This window comes from Oncorhynchus mykiss, chromosome 22, assembly GCF_057628025.1.
Source record: "Oncorhynchus mykiss isolate SJ-2025 chromosome 22, ASM5762802v1, whole genome shotgun sequence".
Classification (NCBI taxonomy): Eukaryota; Metazoa; Chordata; class Actinopteri; order Salmoniformes; family Salmonidae; genus Oncorhynchus; species Oncorhynchus mykiss.
The window spans coordinates 9,987,061-10,008,364 of NC_143043.1; the positions used below are offsets into that span (position 1 = coordinate 9,987,061).

Here is a 21,304-nt window from a genome sequence, read left to right on the forward strand (position 1 = left end):
GAGGCTGTTATAATGTAGTCACTGGGGCAGACTTGAGATAGACTGTCATCGCCGTCTGCTGGAGGGGAACAGCATGGGAGCGTGCCTTGCGTGCGCCATGGTGTTCCCATTGGCGTTTGTGTTGCCATAAGAACCTATAGCATACACTTCACAGCTGGTTATTACGCTACCCAAAGTCAAAAACATTTTGTAAACAGATATGGGCACCAAAGTGAATAATTATGTGACACAATTTATAGGCTCGATGATAGAAATTAAACCAAAATTCGATATATTTTTTTCAGATGCGGAAAAACCACGCATGCTATTCCAATGCTGTCTTTTTAACCAATAATAACGTGGGGTTAATATATTTATGTCTATGCCTATCCACACAGAAAATAAAACAAATTCGTTTCATTTTAAACTGGCAAGGCTGAGTGTTATGGTGTCAGATCTCAACTGGCACATGATCGCGCGCACGTGCATCAAATTTCACAGCTGACCTCCCCTGAAAAACCCAATCAGCGGCTAATTGAAAGGCAAAAAAACATATTCCTTCCCCGCCGCGAGGCTAACGATTTAATCATTGTATCATGGTTTGTTGCTTTTAATTAGGCTCATATATCCTTCAATACCGGAGCTGGAGGAGCATTCAGGCGTAGGCCTATCTATCCCTCTGCGACCGGTAGAGTTAAGGGATCTCACAATGGTCAATAACATCCTCGTAACCCACGTCTCGTGGTTTATGGCTCGAGGATTAGATATTTTTTGGGTTGTGACACACCGAGAATGGACTACTGACACACTTGCGTGCGCAAACCACCGAGAGAGAGCGCACTGATACCACTCTTCCCAGATCAAATCGCAATAAATATGAGCCCCTTTTTTGACTTCACATCACAACTGTTGCCCACTACAACTAGATTATTACTAGGCCGACTATAATAGGACAATTGTAATAATAACAAGTAAGTAACATCATAATAATAGGCCTATATTATAGTCTATAATAACACAATATCACAGGCCCATGATATTATACTAATGTAGGTCTATATATAATGTCGATGAATAAGAAAATCACACAATCCACAATATGTTTCAGAGAGAGGCTTGTCATTATAGCATCATCTTTAAATTGTGATTACACAAACAAGCCATTGAAATACTGTGACTTCAATGGCCTATAAGCTAATAGCTTTAAATGATTATTGCAATTTAAAATATTCTGAAAGTATGATTTTTTTTTTTGAAAAATGTGTATTTTGACTGGAAGTTGGTTTTGCGATCCATTAAAATAGCCAACAATATTATTATTGTTTTTGGTCTAAGGTGTGTGAACATACCCTGTTTTTGAACAGCATATTTGAACATATTAGTGCCTTTAATAATTACTAAAGATAAAGGTTTTCTAGGGCATATCGTTATGAAATTGCATCGAATGGTTTTGAGTGTTCAAAGTGGATAATGGCTGATGACCTAGGCCTATATAATTATTATTAATATCGACAAATGTTTCTGGAACATGTAGGCCTACTAAAACGTTTATTTCATGTAGGCTAATTTCGATGATTTCTGATTCCTTTATTTAGCTATATGTAGCTAACCTTGTTTTTCATTAGGGAGATTGTTTGCTAAATTATGATGATGAGGGTGATCATTATGAAGGAAATTATTGATATTATAATAATTAGATTTAGTAGTTCAGATTATTCTCATAATTATTAAATATTACAAAATTATAGGCTAATAATTTTATCCTCTTTAACATAATCTCAAAATGCCTATATTTTCAACAACAAAAAATCGGACACAATTCAAACAGCCTGAAAACAAAGTGGAACCGGTGTTGAACGTCATCAGCGAGGAATTAGCTTTTGCAAACGCACTGCAACCAATCTTGGGCCATATTTACTTTTCCTGTCATTCTCGATCACTCGCCTCAAGTTTAGAATTCTCCCAGCTTCTTTGTGCGCAGTCTGCGAAACGCTGCACACTCGTTGCTGCAGGTGCACGCGCGGGGGCAAGGGTCACACCACTTATCCAGCCCCCTCAACCAGCCTAGAACAATATTCGTTATTTATTTTTTATATATTTTTTGGGTTTAAATTTAATTTTGATTAACGAGTGGTTTTAGCGGACCATCAGCCATTGAATTTAGACTAAACTACCACCTTTACCCAAGGAAATTAACCAAAATTAGGCCTACCTATTAGGCCGCTCTATCATGCGTTTGACATAAATGCCCCTGAATTTTCAATTGAAGCCATCGAGGTAGAAGGACAGAGCCGTTTCCAGATGTCCCTAGAGCAGGGTCATTACTTTCATCCCCTTCCACGTTATTATAGTTATTTTCTGGCGCTCTGGCACTACTTTATATGCAGATTTCAACCGGGGAAATGCCTTAATCCGGAGGATGCAGGTTGGAAATGGTAATCATAGGGATCCGAAAGATTTGACATTTTTACCGTGTGAACATTAAAACATTTTTTTTCTTCATATATCCTCGGGGCCTAATTCGTTTCTATAATTTGATAGTAATCAATCAAAACAAAATTGGGCTTCAGGTCAGGCTACTTGTATGTTTAAAACAGTTCATTTGGCGCCACTCAAACCCGTTTCTCCCAAGTGTGTGTGTGTGTGTGTGTGTGTGTGTGTGTGTGTGTGTGTGTGTGTGTGTGTGTGTGTGTGTGTGTGTGTGTGTGTGTGTGTGTGTGTGTGGGTGGATGGGATGGGATGGAGGAAGGGCAAGAAGGCATAGTGTAACATTGTGATGATAACCCTGCTCAGCATTTTGAACCAGCCTGCACACAAATTCGATTGATCGACTATAGTCGGTCTATGCCTATACAGAAATAGCTATTTATAGCCACACCACGCACACATGCACACATGCACAAAAACAATCTTGTACAGCTAACCTTCTATGGACACACAATTCAGTCCCATTCAAAATCCTATTTTCCCTAACAGTAACCCTAACCCGTACCCTTACCTTAACCCTAGCTCCTAACCCTAAACCCAATTCTAGCCCTATTATAACATTGACCCTTATCTATTCTGATACTCTTCACACATGCTGCTACTCTGTTTATGATCTATTCTGATACTCTTCACACATGCTGCTACTCTGGTTGTTATCTATTCTGATACTCTTCACACATGCTGCTACTCTGGTTGTTATCTATTCTGATACTCTTCACACATGCTGCTACTCTGGTTGTTATCTATTCTGATACTCTTCACACATGCTGCTACTCTGGTTGTTATCTATTCTGATACTCTTCACACATGCTGCTACTCTGGTTATTATCTATTCTGATTGCCTAGTCACTGTTACCTTTAGGTGAAAAAGTGACAAGGCAATCAGGATAAATAATAAACAGAGTAGTATCAGCAGCATGTGTGAAGAGTATCAGGATAGATAATGAACAGAGTAGCAGCGGATGTGTGTGAAGAGTATCAGGATAGATAATGAACAGAGTAGTATCAGCAGCATGTGTGAAGAGTATCAGGATAGATAATGAACAGAGTAGCAGCGGGTGTGTGTGAAGAGTATCAGGATAGATAATGAACAGAGTAGCAGCTGATGTGTGTGAAGAGTATCAGGATAGATAATGAACAGAGTAGCAGCTGATGTGTGTGAAGAGTATCAGGATAGATAATGAACAGAGTAGCAGCGGATGTGTGTGAAGAGTATCAGGATAGATAATGAACAGAGTAGCAGCTGATGTGTTTGAAGGGTATCAGGATAGATAATGAACAGAGTAGCAGCTGATGTGTGTGAAGAGTATCAGGATAGATAATGAACAGAGTAGCAGCTGATGTGTTTGAAGAGTATCAGGATAGATAATGAACAGAGTAGCAGCTGATGTGTGTGAAGAGTATCAGGATAGATAATGAACAGAGTAGTATCAGCAGCATGTGTGAAGAGTATCAGGATAGATAATGAACAGAGTAGCAGCGGGTGTGTGTGAAGAGTATCAGGATAGATAATGAACAGAGTAGCAGCTGATGTGTGTGAAGAGTATCAGGATAGATAATGAACAGAGTAGCAGCGGATGTGTGTGAAGAGTATCAGGATAGATAATGAACAGAGTAGCAGCTGATGTGTTTGAAGAGTATCAGGATAGATAATGAACAGAGTAGCAGCGGGTGTGTGTGAAGAGTATCAGGATAGATAATGAACAGAGTAGCAGCGGGTGTGTGTGAAGAGTATCAGGATAGATAATGAACAGAGTAGCAGCTGATGTGTTTGAAGGGTATCAGGATAGATAATGAACAGAGTAGCAGCGGGTGTGTGTGAAGAGTATCAGGATAGATAATGAACAGAGTAGCAGCTGATGTGTTTGAAGAGTATCAGGATAGATAATGAACAGAGTAGCAGCGGGTGTGTGTGAAGAGTATCAGGATAGATAATGAACAGAGTAGCAGCGGGTGTGTGTGAAGAGTATCAGGATAGATAATAAACAGAGTAGCAGCTGATGTGTTTGAAGAGTATCAGGATAGATAATGAACAGAGTAGCAGCTGATGTGTGTGAAGAGTATCAGGATAGATAATAAACAGAGTAGCAGCTGATGTGTGTGAAGAGTATCAGGATAGATAATGAACAGAGTAGCAGCTCATGTGTGTGAAGAGTATCAGGATAGATAATGAACAGAGTAGCAGCTGATGTGTGTGAAGAGTATCAGGATAGATAATGAACAGAGTAGTAGCTGATGTGTGTGAAGAGTATCAGGATAGATAATGAACAGAGTAGCAGCTCATGTGTGTGAAGAGTATCAGGATAGATAATGAACAGAGTAGCAGCTGATGTGTTTGAAGGGTATCAGGATAGATAATGAACAGAGTAGCAGCGGGTGTGTGTGAAGAGTATCAGGATAGATAATGAACAGAGTAGCAGCGGGTGTGTGTGAAGAGTATCAGGATAGATAATGAACAGAGTAGCAGCTGATGTGTGTGAAGAGTATCAGGATAGATAATGAACAGAGTAGCAGCGGATGTGTGTGAAAAGTATCAGGATAGATAATGAACAGAGTAGCAGCTGATGTGTTTGAAGAGTATCAGGATAGATAATGAACAGAGTAGCAGCGGGTGTGTGTGAAGAGTATCAGGATAGATAATGAACAGAGTAGCAGCGGGTGTGTGTGAAGAGTATCAGGATAGATAATGAACAGAGTAGCAGCTGATGTGTTTGAAGGGTATCAGGATAGATAATGAACTGAGTAGCAGCGGGTGTGTGTGAAGAGTATCAGGATAGATAATGAACAGAGTAGCAGCTGATGTGTTTGAAGAGTATCAGGATAGATAATGAACAGAGTAGCAGCGGGTGTGTGTGAAGAGTATCAGGATAGATAATAAACAGAGTAGCAGCTGATGTGTGTGAAGAGTATCAGGATAGATAATGAACAGAGTAGCAGCTCATGTGTGTGAAGAGTATCAGGATAGATAATGAACAGAGTAGCAGCTGATGTGTGTGAAGAGTATCAGGATAGATAATGAACAGAGTAGTAGCTGATGTGTGTGAAGAGTATCAGGATAGATAATGAACAGAGTAGCAGCTGATGTGTTTGAAGAGTATCAGGATAGATAATGAACAGAGTAGCAGCTGATGTGTTTGAAGAGTATCAGGATAGATAATGAACAGAGTAGCAGCTGATGTGTTTGAAGAGTATCAGGATAGATAATGAACAGAGTAGCAGCTGATGTGTGTGAAGAGTATCAGGATAGATAATGAACAGAGTAGCAGCTGATGTGTGTGAAGAGTATCAGGATAGATAATGAACAGAGTAGTAGCTGATGTGTGTGAAGAGTATCAGGATAGATAATGAACAGAGTAGCAGCTGATGTGTGTGAAGAGTATCAGGATAGATAATGAACAGAGTAGCAGCTGATGTGTGTGAAGAGTATCAGGATAGATAATGAACAGAGTAGCAGCTGATGTGTGTGAAGAGTATCAGGATAGATAATGAACAGAGTAGCAGCTGATGTGTGTGAAGAGTATCAGGATAGATAATGAACAGAGTAGCAGCTGATGTGTGTGAAGAGTATCAGGATAGATAATGAACAGAGTAGCAGCTGATGTGTGTGAAGAGTATCAGGATAGATAATGAACAGAGTAGCAGCTGATGTGTGTGAAGAGTATCAGGATAGATAATGAACAGAGTAGCAGCTGATGTGTGTGAAGAGTATCAGGATAGATAATGAACAGAGTAGCAGCTGATGTGTGTGAAGAGTATCAGGATAGATAATGAACAGAGTAGCAGCTGATGTGTGTGAAGAGTATCAGGATAGATAATGAACAGAGTAGCAGCTGATGTGTTTGAAGGGTATCAGGATAGATAATGAACAGAGTAGCAGCTGATGTGTGTGAAGGGTATCAGGATAGATAATGAACAGAGTAGCAGCTGATGTGTGTGAAGAGTATCAGGATAGATAATGAACAGAGTAGCAGCGGGTGTGTGTGAAGAGTATCAGGATAGATAATGAACAGAGTAGCAGCTGATGTGTGTGAAGAGTATCAGGATAGATAATGAACAGAGTAGCAGCTGATGTGTGTGAAGAGTATCAGGATAGATAATGAACAGAGTAGTAGCTGATGTGTGTGAAGAGTATCAGGATAGATAATGAACAGAGTAGCAGCTGATGTGTGTGAAGAGTATCAGGATGTTTTACTTTTTAACTCTGCATTGTTGGGAAACGGCTCATAAGTAAGCGTTTTACGGTAAAGTGTTGTTTTCGGCACAAGTGACAATAAAAAAAAGATTTGATATAGCCTATATGCTATATATGGTTGTTTATCGGGCATGACATAGTCATCGATAGTCGGTTTTTGTCATTAGAGCCCAGTTAAAGGCAATGGCTGCACTGGCACAAAAATAAGATCTTTAAAGTCACGACTTGGACGAGTCAATTAACCGATCCGGATATCATGTGAAAACGACAGCGACAGAGATCAGGCGAGCTGCTCTATCTGTTGACCTGCCTCCCTCCGTGGAGGGAAGTCAACAAAGTTTAAACGGGATCCCTGGGACGTCCCAAATCTGTCCTCTTAGTCGTTGAATTTTAAAAGGGGGTAAGACAAGGGTTTGGGTGAGGGTAGGGGTTAGGGTTTAGGGAATGGACGTCCCAAGGCGCCGTATGGCACTAACCTGCCCTCCCTCCACTGCATGTTGATGGTCAGCGTGCACTCACTGTGCGTTCAAGGAACGAATCTGCATCCGGTGCCCGGCAAAACAACCACATCAACGTCCATAAATAGGCTAGTCGCTAGTGCGTTTTTTCCATTCAGCTAAAAAAATATAATGCAAAAAGAGGGACATTATGAGAAAAGAGAGTAATGGGGGGGAATATTTGTCTAAAATAAATTGAGTGCATAGCCTAATTGTTAAATTGTTTATAAGCTAACACGACAATTACACGTTTCAATCAACATTAGCTATCTCTTTATTGAAGAATATAGGCGAAATACAGTTAGCAGTAATTCAACAAATAGCATGTGGTTCAAAATTGCAGAGGTGATAGCGCGTAGCATATGCGTTATTGTGGAGATGTTTATTACGCACTCTGATTCCAAGACTCACCAAAGCATTGAGACTAGCATTTGCGTCCAATTCAATTGAATTATTCACACAGATACAATGTATTATAGTTTATCTGCGTTGAATTAAGGGACGACGGAGCACATGCACTGATGAACCCAAAGTTGCCATTTATTTTATTTAACTATCGCAACTTGTCATAAAAACCCTTGTTCCACACCCACTAATAGTTTTCAAACATAAATTATTTCAGTTCTGCATAATATATATCTAACATCTATTACAACAACAGCCACCAGAAAATAAAGACGTGACAAGGGAAAGATAGACCAACCTCCTTGTGCATAAAATAGCTGAGGTTATGCAAACTTACGCACGTCTCCCTGATCCTCTATCGTAGTCAGTGAAGTAGGAATATATTTTTCTCCATCCTCCTCCTAAAGCCGTCCTAAACACACCAAAGCTTCCTGTAAGACCGCCATCGCCCCTAAACTCTAACCGCTGTGTGTGCCATCCGTGCCCGGTGCCCAAACCCACCATTCAACACACACTGAGGGGAGAGACAAGAAGAAATTACATTTATTATACACTCTAAAAGACAATTTCAAGTTATTGTTTCTCTCAGTGAAAGGGGTTTGCTTCTTACATAATGAAGCGTCTGTTGTGTGGCGCTGAACAATACAAAACAAGTATTCTAATAAATAGGCACTTTTTGTTTGCTCTCAGGATGAAGGGGCTCGAGCGGTTGGGTTCTGAAAAGCAGCTGTGTCATATTCAGTGGAGAGTGGGGCGGGGACTTGGCTGTGCGCCGCCTGCGGCTTCCCTCATGGATATGGCCTCACATTGATCACAAAAGCTGGTCCCAAAGCACGCGCAAACAGAAAGAACAGGTAGAGAGAGGAGAAGGAGAGAGAGGAGAGCAGAGGAGGAGAGGACATAGGAGTTGGGAGAGAAGAGTGGAGGAGAGGACAGAATAGAGAAAGAGAGAATTGAGGAGTGGAGAGCAGAGGCTTACATTTCGGTACCCCTTTATTTTAAGATATAATTAAGAGTTCCCACACCAGGCGTGCACAGTGCACTTATAGAGTTTAGTGTCTACAAGTGTATTAGCAGACCTATATGGAGTGAGATGTGTTTCTTTATTTACAGAATAAAAAGACAAATCTCTCTCAGTAGACCTAAACAGCTTGCTTCCTCATCAAGTTTCAAGGTTTAATGTCATGGGCACAAGTACAGTGAAATGACTTTCATGCAAACTCCAAACCCCACAATGCAGTATTCAATATCAATGTGGCACTAAAAATAGCATAAGGTAGAACCAGAACACACAAGACATTTTAAATGAGAAATAAGAAGAACACTAGAAAGTAAGAAGCTGTACAGTGCAATCGGAAGGTATTCAGACGCCTTGACTTTTTGCACATTTTGTTATGTTACAGCCTTATTCTAAAAATGATTCAATATTTTCTTCCCTTATCAATCTTCACACAATACCCAATAATGACAAAGCGAAAAAAGTTTTTTTGAATTTTTGCTAATTAACAAAATAAAATCATAACCTTATTCAGATCCTTTGCTATGAGACTCAAAATTGAGCTCAGGTGCATCCTGCTTCTATTAATCATCCTTGAGATGTTTCAACAACTTGATTGGAGACAACTTGAAGTAAATTAAATTCATTGGATATGATTTGGAAATGCACACACCTGTCTATATAAGGTCCCACAGTTAACAGTGCGTGTCAGAGCAAAAACCAAGACATGAGGTTGAAGGAATTGTCCGAAGAGTTCCGAGACAGAATCATGTCGAGGCACAGATCTGGGGAAGGGTACCAAAAAAATGTCTGCAGCATTGAAGGTCCCCAAGAACAGTGGCCTCCATCATTCTTAAACGGAAGACGTTTGGAACCACCAAGACTCTTCCTAGAGCTGGCTGCCTGGCTAAACTGAGCAAACGGGGAAGAAGGGCCTTGGTCAGGGAGGTGACCAAGAACCAGATGGTCACTCTGACTGACCTCCAGAGTTCCTCTGTGGAGATGGGAGAACCTTCCAGAAGGACAACCATCTCTACAGTACTCCATCAATCAGGCTTGTATGGTAAAAGCACATGGCAGCCCGCTTAGAGTTTGCCAAAAAGCACCAAAAGGACTCTCAGACCATGATAAACAAGATTCTCTGGTCTGATGAAACCAAGATTGGATGCCAAGCATCACGTCTGTAGGAAACCAGGCACCGGTCATCACCTGGCCAATACCATCCCTACGGTGAAGCATGGGAGTGGCAGTATCATGCTGTGGGGATGTTTTTCAGCCACAGGGGCTGGGAGACTAGTCAGAATCGAGGGAAAGATGATCCAGTGAAAGAGTACAGAGAGATCCTTGATGAAAACCTGCTCCAGAGTGCTCAGGACCTCAGACTGGGGCAAAGGTTCACCTTCCAACAGGACAATGACCCTCAGCACACAGCCAAGACAACGCAGGAGTGGCTTCAGGACAAGTCTCTGAATGTCCTTTAGTGGCCCAGCCAGAGCCTGAACTTGAACCCGATTGAACATCTCTGCAGAGTCCTGAAAATAGCTGTGCAGCAACACTCCCCACCCAACCTGACAGAGCTTGAGAGAATTTCAGAGAAGAATAGGAGAAAAGCCCCAAATGCAGGTGTGCCAAGCTTGTAGCGTCATACACAAGAAGACTTGTGACTGTAATCGCTGCCAAAGGTGCTTCAATAAAGTACAAACAAAAAAAGACATGTAAATGTGATATTTCAGTTTTTTATTTGTAATAAATTGGCAAAAATGTTATAACTTCTTTTTGCTTTGTCATTATGAGGTATTTTGATGTCATTATGGGGTAATGTGATGTCATTATGGGGTATTGTGATGTCTTTATGGGGTATTGTGATGTCATTATGGGGTATTGTGATGTCTTTATGGGGTATTGTGATGTCATTATGGGGTATTGTGATGTCTTTATGGGGTATTGTGTGTAGATTGATGAGGGGAGAAAACATTTAATACATTTTAGAATAAGGCTGTAACGTAACTAAATGTGGATTCAGTATAAATATGTGTGCATGTTATGCGTGTTGGAGTGTCATTTCCACGTCCTGTAAGTGTGCAAAGTGACAGTGAAAAAAGACAAATTAAAATACAAGGATCAACTCAGATAGTCCTTGTGGCCATTCTGTTAGCTATTTAGCAGTCTTATGGTTTGAGGATAGAAGCTGTTCAGGAGCCTGTTGGTGTCAGACTTGATGCACCGGTACCACTTGTCGTGCTGACGCAGAAAGAAAAGCCTATGGCTTGGGTGGCTGGAGTTTTTAACAATTTTCCAGGCCATCCTTTCACTCCGCCTGATATAGAGGTCCTGGATGGCAGGGAACTTGGCCACAATGATGTACTGGACTGTCCCCACTGCCCTCTGTAGCGCCTTGCGATAGAGGGCAGTGGTGTTGCCATACCAAGCAGTGATGCAGCCAGTCAAGATACTCACAATGGTGCAGCTGTAGAACTTTTTGAGGATTTGAGGGCCCATGTCAAATCTTTTGACATGGCTCTGACAGGCAGGCTGTAACACCTAGCATCATGATAGAGACTGGCACACATGCACACGCACGCACGCACACGCACGCACGCACGCACGCACGCACACACACACACACACACACACACACACACACACACACACACACACACACACACACACACACACACACACACACACAATCTCAATTAAGTAGTGAGGATTCAGAGAGGCAAGTACATTTAAGGCTCTGGGCTCTGGGATTCCTCTTCTCTATTAGCGTAATTCCAGCCCTGCAGGCAGGTGTGGGCCCTGTCTCGGATGTTTTTTAACAGGCCAATCTATCAGCCAAATCTGTCTGTGTGAAGGCAACATGAAGCTCATATGGTGCTGACTCCCAGCGGACTCCCGGCGGACTCCCAGCTCCCAGCGTCACCAGTCTGGTGCTGTAATTAAGCTAGCCAAACACTTGCAATCAATGGCTTGGTTTATGTTGTGTGTTAATGTAAAAATGGTGCTTCGCAGATAGTTGTTATAAATGGTTATAAACTGTAATTAAACAGTAATCAAGTGGGGGCTGTGCTTTTGCAAAGTGGGTGGGATTATATCCTTCCTGTTTGGCCCTGTCCGGGGGTGTCCTCGGGTGGAGCCCCAGTGTCTCCTGACCCCTCCTGTCTCAGCCTCCAGTATTTATGCTGCAGTAGTTTATGTGTCGGGGGGCTAGGGTCAGTTTGTTATATCTGGAGTACTTCTCCTGTCCTATTCGGTGTCCTGTGTGAATTTAAGTGTGCTCTCTCTAATTCTCTCTTTCTCTCTTTCTTTCTCTCTCTCGGAGGACCTGAGCCCTAGGACCATGCCTCAGGACTACCTGACATGATGACTCATTGCTGTCCCCAGTCCACCTGGCCGTGCTGCTGCTCCAGTTTCAACTGTTCTGCCTTATTATTATTCGACCATGCTGGTCATTTATGAACATTTGAACATCTTGGCCATGTTCTGTTATAATCTCCACCCGGCACAGCCAGAAGAGGACTGGCCACCCCACATAGCCTGGTTCCTCTCTAGGTTTCTTCCTAGGTTTTGGCCTTTCTAGGGAGTTTTTCCTAGCCACCGTGCTTCTACACCTGCATTGCTTGCTGTTTGGGGGTTTTAGGCTGGGTTTCTGTACAGCACTTTGAGATATCAGCTGATGTACGAAGGGCTATGTAAATACATTTTGATTTGATTTGATTTGATCAACTTTTTAAGCTGTTGAGGCTCAATAATATCATCCCAGGGAAATTAATACTTCAAAACTGCTGCAAATGCTTAGTTCATTTACACAAGACCCAAGAGATGAATATAAGTTGGGTAGGTTGGGTTGTGTTTCGGAGGACGCATGGCTCTCGAGTCCGTACGAGAGTCCGTACGGGAGTTGCAGCGATGAGACAAGACTGTAACTACTACCAATTGGATACCACAAAATTGGGGAGAAAAAAAAATGGCTAAAACATTAAAAAAAAAACAATTCCTTTAAATGGCTGCATAGCCAGAAAGGTGCAATTAGATTTAGTGTACCAGGGCCAATAGGAGTGGAGCATGGTGGCCAACGGCTCTGTTATTCATTCTGTTTGACACCTCTATAAAACATTGAATACACCAGACATTCTCATCCTTTCCAAAGCACCCTTTTCAGAGACAGTTGGGATGCAGATTGTCCTTTGTAACTCTCTGATTTGTGCGTGTCTACAGTGGTGTCTAGAACACCCCGTTGGGTCAAGTGATTGCCTTCATGAGAATACCTTGGACTTCTTCGTTTTCGTTGTAATCGCTATGGGAAGTTTTTACTATCGAACTCCACAAAGTGACGTCCTTCCAAGAGCAGTCAGTACAGCAAAACTGAATCAGGCCACCTTCGCCCCAGTCTGAGGTCCTGAGCGCTCTGGAGGTTTTCATCAAGGACTTCTCTGTACATTTCTCCATTCATCTTTCCCTGGATCCTGACTAGTCTCCCAGCGGCAGGGGCTGAAAAACATTCCCACAGCATGATGTTGCCATCACCATGCTTCACCATAGGGAAGTTATTGGCCAGGTGATGACTGGTGCCTGGTTTCCTCCAGACGTGACGCTTGACATTCAGGCCAAATAGTTCCACTTTGGTTTCATCAGACCAGATAATCTTGTTTCTCATGGTCTGTGAGTCCTTTTGGTGCCTTTTGGAAAACTCCAAGTGGCCTGTCAAGTGCCTTTTACTGAGGAGTGGCTTCTGTCTGGCCACTGTACTATAAAGGCCTGATTGGTAGAGTGCTGCAGAGATGGTTGTCCTTCTGGAAGGTTCTCCCATCTCCACAGAGGAACTCTAGAGCTTAGTCAGAGTGACCATCAGGTTCTTGGTCACCTCCCTGACCAAGGCCCAACTACCCCAATTTTCTTCAGTTTGGCCAGGCGCCAGCAGTTCCAAACTTCTTCCATGTAAGAATGATGGAGGCCACTGTGTTCTTGGGGACTTTCGTTGCTGCAGAAATGTTTTGGTATCCTTCCCCAGATCTGTGCTTCGACACAATCCTGACAATTCCTTTGACCTCATGGCTTGATTATTGCTCTGACATGCACTGTCAACTGTGGGACCTTATAAAGACCGGTGTGTGCTTTTCCAAATCATGTCCAATCAACTGAATTTACCACAGGTGGACTCCAATCAAGTTGTAGAAACACCTCAAGGATGATCAATGGAAACAGGATGCACCTGAGCTCAATTTTGTCTCATAGCAAAGGGTCTGAATACTTATGTAAATAAGGTGTTTCTGTATTTGTATATTCAGCTCAAACCACTGAGAAGTTCTAGGTCAGAGGTGCTTTGTGCCTTAAGAAGAATATAGCCACTAATACACAGCCTGATCACATTTACCATGACTTACCATATACAGTGGGGAGAACAAGTATTTGATACACTGTCGATTTTGCAGGTTTTCCTACTTACAAAGCATGTAGAGGTCTGTATTTTTTTAATCATAGGTACACTTCAACTGTGAGAGACGGAATCTAAAACAAAAATCCAGAAAATCACATTGTATGATTTTTAAGTAATTCATTAGTATTTTATTGCATGACATAAGTATTTGATCACCTACCAACCAGTAAGAATTCCGGCTCTCACAGACCTGTTAGTTTTTCTTTAAGAATCCCTCCTGTTCTCCACTCATTACCTGTATTAACTGCACCTGTTTAAACTCGTTACCTGTATAAAATACACCTGTCCACACACTCAATCAAACAGACTCCAACCTCTCCACAATGGCCAAGACCAGAGAGCTGTGTAAGGACATCAGGGTTAAATTGGAGACCTGCACAAGGCTGGGATGGGCTACAGGACAATAGGCAAGCAGCTTGGTGAGAAGGCAACAACTGTTGGCGCAATTATTAGAAAATGGAAGAAGTTCAAGATGACGGTCAATCACCCTCGGTCTGGGGCTCCATGCAAGATCTCACCTCGTGGGGCATCAATGATCATGAGGAAGGTGAGGGATCAGCCCAGAACTACACGGCAGGACCTGGTCAATGACATGAAGAGAGCTGGGACCACAGTCTCAAAGAAAACCATTAGTAACACACTACGTCGTCATGGATTAAAATCCTGCAGCGCACGCAAGGTTCCCCTGCTCAAGCCAGCGCATGTTCAGGCCAGTCTGAAGTTTGCCAATGACCATCTGGATGATCCAGAGGAGGAATGGGAGAAGGTCATGTGGTCTGATGAGACAAAAATTTAGTTTTTTGGTCTAAACTCCACTCGCCGTGTTTGGAGGAAGAAGAAGGATGAGTACAACCCCAGGAACACCATCCCAACCGTGAAGCATGGAGGTGGAAACATCATTCTTTGGGGATGCTTTTCTGCAAAGGGGACAGGACGACTGCACCATATTGAGGGGAGGATGGATGGGGCCATGTATCGCGAGATCTTGGCCAAAAACCTCCTTCCCTCAGTAAGAGCATTGAAGATGGGTTGTGGCTGGGTCTTCCAGCATGACAACGACCCGAAACACACAGCCAGGGCAACCAAGGAGTGGCTCCGTAAGAAGTATCTCAAGGTCCTGGAGTGGCCTAGCCAGTCTCCAGACCTGAACCCAATCGAAATTCTTTGGAGGGAGCTGAAAGTCCGTATTGCCCAGCGACAGCCCCGAAACCTAAAGGATCTGGAGAAGGTTTGTTTGGAGGAGTTGGCCAAAATCCCTGCTGCAGTGTGTGCAAACCTGGTCAAGAACTACAGGAAACGTATGATCTGTGTAATTGCAAAGGTTTTTGTACCAAATATTAAGTTCTGCTTTTCTGATGTTTCAAATACTTAAGTCACGCAATAAAATGCAAATGAATAACTAAAAAATCGTACAATGTGATTTTCTGGATTTTTGTTTTAGATTCCGTCTCTCACAGTTGAAGTGTACATATAATAAAAAATTACAGACCTCTACATGCTTTGTAAGTAGGAAAACCTGCAAAATCGACAGTGTATCAAATACTTGTTCTCCCCACTGTATCCAACGTCGATTTTCTGTTTTTTTTTAAAGACAAAAAACAGAGAAGAACAAACAGAGAAGTAGAAAAGGCACAAGAAAAAAAAAGAGTTGACAGCACTGACAGGACAAAACGACAAAAAGAGGGACAGAAAGTGGTCATGAGGAAGTAAAGGGAGTAAAAAAAGGGAATTGTAGTAGGATGAGTAGAGACGGGCCAGAAAGAGAAAAGGGTTAAGAGAGAAAGAGATAGAGTACGTGGAAAGTAGTAGGGTCAGGCCTAAAAGACTGAAGAGAGGAGATAGGAAATGATGTAAAAGCAGAGAGGGGTCTGTCTCCATTCACACAGGTCAGGTCTCTGACTGACAGAAATACCCACAGGCAACCAACCCCTTCACTAGAGACACAGAGAGAGGGGGGCTTAACATCTAAAACACACACGCAAGCACAACACTCAACTCCCATCGCATCCCATCCCATCAGACGACATTGTAAGAGTGGTGCCCTTAGATCTTATATGAAACACAGGGTGTATAGATAACTAACACCATGCATGTGGTGGCTATGATGAGTTGTGATCGTATGATTGGTCCTGTTTTCTTCACTTTCCTTGAGGGTTTGTGTGGAGGAAAGATTGTCAAATCCCATATATCAGCAAAAAGTGAGACTGCACAGGATTTCAAAAAATATCTCTATATATAATTGAACAAACGTGAGCATATAGCAATACGCGGAGTCGTCACTTTTGCCCTGGAACAACATTTACAGCAATATCAAGCTGACCTTAGTCATAGAGCAAGAAAAAGAGAGATAGAGAGTGAAAGAGAGTGTGGGAGAGAGAGAGAGAGAGAGAGAGAGAGAGCGAGGCCCATGGGAGGCCTATGTCAATCTCACAGCCAACAGCGGAGGATAAGCTTTGGTCTTTGGGGGAAAACAGTGTGTCCATAATGCTATTACCCTGGATTACCTAGTACCTTTACCTCTTCCAACAGAGAGAGTCTTCACACTGTGTCCCACACAGGCCTTCCAGATCATCTCATCCTCTTATCATACATGACAGATTATTACCATACAGGAGTCAGGTTTCTTCTTCTTCTTCTATTTCCTTTTTCTTTTTCACTCCAGGAGCAATTATAGAGAAAGATTTTCCTGGGCATTGTTGGGCTTTATCAATTAGCCGTAACACCTTCCCCTCTGATTGGCCTGTAATGAGTGGAATGGTTTTAACAGTCGGCAGACGGAACACTTAGAGCGCCTCTGCTAATGGTGTCGCCACGATGATGGGATTCACAGAAACGGCTCCACGGTGTGACTTGAGAAGGGGTAGGAGGGGCAGAGGCGGGGGGGGGGGGGGGGCAACGGGAGGAGGTACAGTAAGCTCTAACTCTCTAACACATCTCTAATTAAGGCTCACAGTCAGTCATTACTGCAGTAATAAAGGTGTAGCGCTAATGGCTATCAGACATGCTCCACAAACACAGGGGGAGAGGCAGAGAGCGAGGCAGAGGGAGAGGGAGATAGAGAGGCAGAGGGAGAGAGAGCGGGAGAGGCAGAGAGAAAGAGATCGAGAGAAGCAAATAGAGAGAAAAAAAGGAGGGAGAGATATATGGAGAGGTGAGAGATGGACGTAATGGAATAGAGGTGGAGTGACAAGGAAGAAGAGAGAGAAAGAGGGAGGTGGAGTGACACACAGGAAGGAGGATAGGGGGAGGGAGATGGTTTCCTAGTTAACCACTTTGGCACTTAGGCCTTGTTAGCAATGATGCACTTTGCAGCCCTTATCATTAGAGCTGTTTGCCTTGCTATAGCTCCCAACACTGTAGGCCTACTGTACCACCAAGGGTGACAAGATAGACAGGAGGGAAAAGGGATAGAATGAGATAGAGGAAGAAAGGAAGATAGGGAAGGAGAGAAAAGGGAGGAGTACAAGCATGAACTTAGAATGTAGAGTATGAGGACAGAGAGGAAAGAGAAGCAGAAGCGAGAGAAGACAGAAATGTACAGTGCCAAGAAAAAGTATGTGAACCCTTTGGAATTACCTGGATTTCTGCATAAATCGGTCCTAAAATGTGATCTGATCTTCATCTAAGTCACAACAGTAGACAGACACAGTGTGCTTAAACTAATAACAAACAAATTATTGTATTTAAAAATAAAATATTGAATACATAATTTAAACATTCACAGTGTAGGTCTGAAAAAGCATGTGAACCCTATAGGCTAATGACTGGATGTTCCACAGTGTCACGCCCTGACCTTAGTTCCTTTTTTATGTCTCATTTTTGGTTTGGTTTGGGGTGTGAGTTTGGGTGGGCATTCTATGTTGTTTTTCTATGTTTTCTATGTGTTTGGCCTGGTATGGTTCCCAATCAGAGGCAGCTGTCTATCGTTGTCTCTGATTGAGAACCATACTTAGGTAGCCTGTTCCCACCTGGTGTTTGTGGGTAGTTGCTTCCTGTTCTGTGTTGTTGTCACCTTTCAGGACTGTTTCGATTTCCGTTGTTTCACTTGGTTATTTTGTATTTCGTGTTCAGTTATATTAAATTAACATGGACACTTACCACACTGCGTTTTGGTCAGATCTTTCCTGTTCCTCAGATGAAGAAGATCGTTACAGAACTACCCACCACCAACGGACCAAGCAGTGTGGTAAGGAGGAGCAGAGGGTTCGGGACTGCTGGACTTGGGAGGAGATACTAGACGGTAAGGGACCCTGGAGTCAGGCTGGGGAATATCGCCGCCCAAAAGCTGAACTGGAGACGGCGAAAGCGGAGAGGCGGCGATATGAGGTAAGGCAGCGCAGCACGAGAGGCAGCAACATGAGGTAAGGCAGCGCAGCACGAGAGGTAGCCCCAAAAACATTTTTGGGGGGGAACATGGGGAGATTGGCGGAGTCAGGCGATAGACCTGAGCCAACTCCCCGTGCTTACCGGAAGCAGCGTAGTACTGGTCAGGCACCGTGTTATGCGGTCAAGCGCACGGTGTCGCCAGTGCGCGCTCATAGCCCGGAGCTCTATAGGCCAGCCCCCCGCAAGTGCCATGCGAGAGTAGGCATCCAGCCATGGCGAATTGTGCCAGCCCAGCGTGTTTGGTCTCCGGTGCCCTTTTCGGCCCAGGGTATCCTGCGCCGGCTCTGCGTACCGTGTCTCCGTGGCGCTGGGAGGGTGCTGTTCATCTTATGCCTGCGCTCCGCACTCTGGAGGGGCCAGGCTAAAGTGGGCATTCAGCCTGGCGGAGTGGTGCCAAGGCTGTGCACTAGAGCTCCAGTGCTCCCCCACAGCCCGTTTATTCGGTGCCTCCTCTACGCACCAGGCCTCCAGGCCTCCTGTAGCCTGGTGGGCCCTGTGGCAGCCTAACTCACCAGGCTGTCTCTGCGTCTTCTCCTTCCAGAGTCTCCCTCCAGTCCGGACCCTCCAGAGTCTCCCTCCTGTCCGGAGCCGCCAGAGCCGCCCGTCAGTCCGGACCCTCCAGAGTCTCCCTCCTGTCCGGAGCCGCCAGAGCCGCCCGTCAGTCCGGCGCCGCCAGAGCCGCCCGTCAGTCCGGCGCCACCAGAGTCTCCCGCCTGTCCGGCCCGCCAGAGTCGCCCTCCTATTCAGGGCCCGCTGCAAGGGTCCCCAGTCCGGGGTCGGACTAGGGTCCGCCGCTCCAGAGGCGCCACCTAAGTGGGCCAAGACTAAGGTGGAGTGGGGTTCACGTCCCGCGCCAGAGCCGCCACCGTGGATAGATGTCCACCCAGACCCTTGCGGCCAGAGTCTGCACCTTTGGGGGGGGGGGGGGGGGGGGGTACTGTCACGCCCTGACCTTAGTTCCTTTTTTATGTCTCATTTTTGGGCACTGTTGTTTTTCTATGTTTTCTATGTGTTTGGCCTGGTATGGTTCCCATCGTTGTCTCTGATTGAGAACCATACTTAGGTAGCCTGTTCCCACCTAGTGTTTGTGGGTAGTTGCTTCCGTTTTGTGTTTTGTCACCTTTCAGGACTGTTTCGATTTTCGTTGTTTCTTTTTTTTAAATTTTACCCCTTTTTCTCCCCAATTTCGTGGTATCCAATTGTTGTAGTAGCTACTATCTTGTCTCCTCGCTACAACTTCCGTACGTGCTCGGGAGAGACGAAGGTTGAAAGTCATGCGTCCTCCGATACACAACCCAACCAAGCCGCACTGCTTCTTAACACAGCGCACATCCAACCCTGAAGCCAACCACACCAATGTGTCGGAGGAAACACCGTGTACCTGGCAACCTTGGTTAGCGCGCACTGCGCCCGGCCCGCCACAGGAGTCGCTGGTGCGCGATGAGACAAGGACATCCCTACCGACCAAGCCCTCCCTAACCTGGACAACGCTAGGCCAATTGTGCGTCGCCCCACGGACCTCCCGGTCGCGGCCATTTACGACAGAGCCTGGGCGCGAACCCAGACTCTGATGGCACAGCTGGCGCTGCAGTACAGCGCCCTTAACCACTGCGCCACCCGGGAGGCCCGATTTTCGTTGTTTCACTTGGTTATTTTGTATTTGGTGTTCAGTTATATTAAATTAACATGGACACTTACAATGCTGCGTTTTGGTCCGATCTTTCCTGTTCCTCAGATGAAGAAGATCGTTACACACAGTGCTACTGGCAAAATATTCTGTGGACAGATGTTACCACAGTTGAGTTGTCTAGAAGGAACACACAACACTATGTGTGGAGAAAAAAAGGCACAACACACCAACATCAAAACCTCATCCCAACTGTAAAGTATGGTGGAGGGAGCATCATGGTTTGGGGCTGCTTTGCTGCCTCAGGGCCTGGACAGTTTACTATCATCGATGGAAAAATTCATTACCAAGTTTATCAAGACATTTTGCAGGAGAATGTTAGGCTATCTGTCCCCCAATTGAAGCTCAACAGAAGTTGGGTGATGCAACAGGACAACGACCCAAAACACAGAAGTAAATAAACAACAGAATGGCTTCAACAGAAGAAAATACGCCTTCTAGAGTGGCCCAGTCAGAGTCCTGACCTCAAACCGATTGAGATGTTGTGGCATGACCTCAAGAGAGCAGTTCACACCAGACATCCCAAGAATATTGCTGAACTGAAACAGTTTTGTAAAGAGGAATGGTCCAAAAATCCTCCTGACCATTGTGCAGGTCTGATCTGCAACTACAGAAAATGTTTGGATGAGGTTACTGCTGCCAAAGGAGGGTCAACCAGTTATTAAATCCAAGGGTCCACATACTTTTTCCACCCTGCACTGTGAATGTTTACACAGTGTGTTCAATAAAGACATGAAAATGTATAATTGTTTGTGTGTTATTAGTTTAAGCAGACTGTGTTTGTCTATTTTTGTGACCTAGATGAAGATCAGATGACATTTTATGACAATTTTTTTGCAGAAATCCAGGTATTTCCAAAGGGTTCACATACTTTTTCTTGCCACTGTATGTATTTGTATGTATTGATAGATATTACTGCACCGTTGGAGCTAGGAACACAAGCATTTCGCTACACACGCAATAACATCTGCTAAACATCTGTATGCAAACAATAACATTTGACTTGATTTGTAGAACAAAACAAGCCAAGGAGGAGAGAAAGGTAGTTGAGAGAGAAGGATGGAACTGAAAGTGTGGAGGATAGGGATTGGACTCAGGGGTGTTTCTGATAAATGAAGAAATATTTTAGCGTAGGGTTAATCCCTCCCTCTACTCCTCTAATCCTCACCTCCCCCCTCCTCTAATCCCTCTCTCTCTCCTCCCTCGCTCATATCACTAATCTCATTAGCCAGATAAT

General features: G+C 44.0%; 1 long non-coding RNA gene across 1 annotated transcript in view; it reads left to right on the top strand.

Moving 5' to 3' along the window:
* LOC149972793 (uncharacterized) overlaps positions 1–21,304 on the top strand; it is a 548,532-nt gene that overhangs the window by 422,239 nt on the left and 104,989 nt on the right. The window lies entirely within an intron of this gene.